The following is a 1,873-nucleotide window of genomic DNA, read 5'->3' as shown; positions in this document are numbered from 1 at the left end:
AAGATTAGTTTTTGTTCAGAATGTCTTAGTGAACATTCAGTTCATCAAACATTGCCCACCTACTATGTGGCAGTTCTTTGATGTCAAGTTTGATCTTAACCATAATGTTCTAAGGAAAAGTATAATAATCCATTTAATGAATTTTCAGTATGTGCCAGTCACTGTGAAACATTTCATTTTGTATAACTCTGTAAATAAAGCCATTTCTAGTTATTATCTTTGAGAAGATTTGATATGCATAAAGGATTAATATTTATCTAGTTACAAGGCTAAGATTCAGAGCCAAGATTTAAATCTAGGATTGGTAGATATCAAAATCCATGCCTGTCCATGGGTATGCTACATTGAGTTCACATGTACACTAATGTAGTAACACATGGGAGTTAACCACTGATAAGTAGGGAATAAAGTAGAAGATGTGATTCACTTTGCATGGGGGAGGGAGGTTTATTGGGTCTAACTATGCCCTTTTTTCTGTACTTCCCAACCTTTATTTTCTGTTGTACTGGAGATCAAATCTAGGGATTCCTTGCCAGTGCTAGATAAGTGCCCTGGCATTGAGTCATGCCCCCAGTACCATTTTTTTTTGACTTATTTTTTAAAACATTTTTTTTAGTTGTTAGTGGACATTTATTAATATTCAGTGCCAAGAATGCCTCAACACATGCTAAATAAGTGCTCTACCCCTGAGCCACAACTCTAGCCCCCATTTTTTTTTTTACTATAAATAGCACCCCTACTATTTACTATCTTGGAGGTATTAAACCTTTAATATTGAAGTCATCTTAAATGAATTCTTTGTCTTTTTCACCTGTTACCATTCTCTTATGTTCCTTTGTACCAAAATCTAACTCCTTTAAGTTCCCTGTCTTGTTTTCATTTTCATCTTTCGGTGGTCTTAACTATTAGATACCAAAGAGTAATCATCCAGTAGCACAGTTTAGGTTATGCTATTCTACATTTATTCAATAGAGGATGTATGCTACACACTAGAGAATAAGCAAAATCACCTACATTCATGGCGCTATATGCTATTGTGGAAAGAAAAAAAAAAAAACGGATATAACTGATACGAGTACAGAAGGGAGGGCTATGAGGTGTTCAAAGTGTCCAGTGTAATAAGACATAAGTGTGATCTGGGAGAATTCCTGAAAGAGATGACACTCCAGCTAAGAACTAAAAAGTAATTAGTCAAAGAGAAAAAATGAGATGGTAGAGGAAAAAAGGAGGTGCAAAAGTTCCCAGCCAGAAGTAGCACAGCAACTTTAAGCTTACAATGGCAGGAATGAAGATTTGTAGTTTTAGGCAACATTATGCAAAGAAAAGCTAAGCAATAGGTATTTGACATGATCAGATTTGCATTTTTAAATGATTGCTCACGAATTGGATGTTGTGGCATGTGTCTATAATCCCAGCTTATTTGGAGGAAGTTTGAGAGGCCGGCCTGAGCAATTTAGTGAGACCCTATCTCAGAGAAAAAAAAGAAAGAAAATAACTAGGGATGTAGCTCAGTGATAAGGTACTCCAGAGTTCAATCCCCAGTATGCTGCCTCCACCAAAAAGGGTTGTTCAACCTCCCAGAGTTTTACATTTTATCCAGTTGATACAGTGTCATGATCAATCACTACTGATGGACATACAAATTTGTATTTTTCTGAAAGGCAGTTTAAAAATAAAGAGTCTTAGAAGGGTCATATACTCTTTCCATGATTTAAAACATGATCCACATTTTTATTCCTTTCTAATATTAGTGGAGAGATGGAGAAAGGTTAAGATAAGCTGGTGCGTTCATATGGAAATACTTTGCAGCAAAGTATTTGCAGGAGAAAAATGAGAGGACGATGCTCCTGGAACATAAATGGGGGGGGGGGGA

This window comes from Marmota marmota, unplaced genomic scaffold, assembly GCF_001458135.2.
Source record: "Marmota marmota marmota unplaced genomic scaffold, marMar, whole genome shotgun sequence".
NCBI classification, from domain to species: domain Eukaryota; kingdom Metazoa; phylum Chordata; class Mammalia; order Rodentia; family Sciuridae; genus Marmota; species Marmota marmota.
This window is presented reverse-complemented; position numbering follows the sequence as displayed.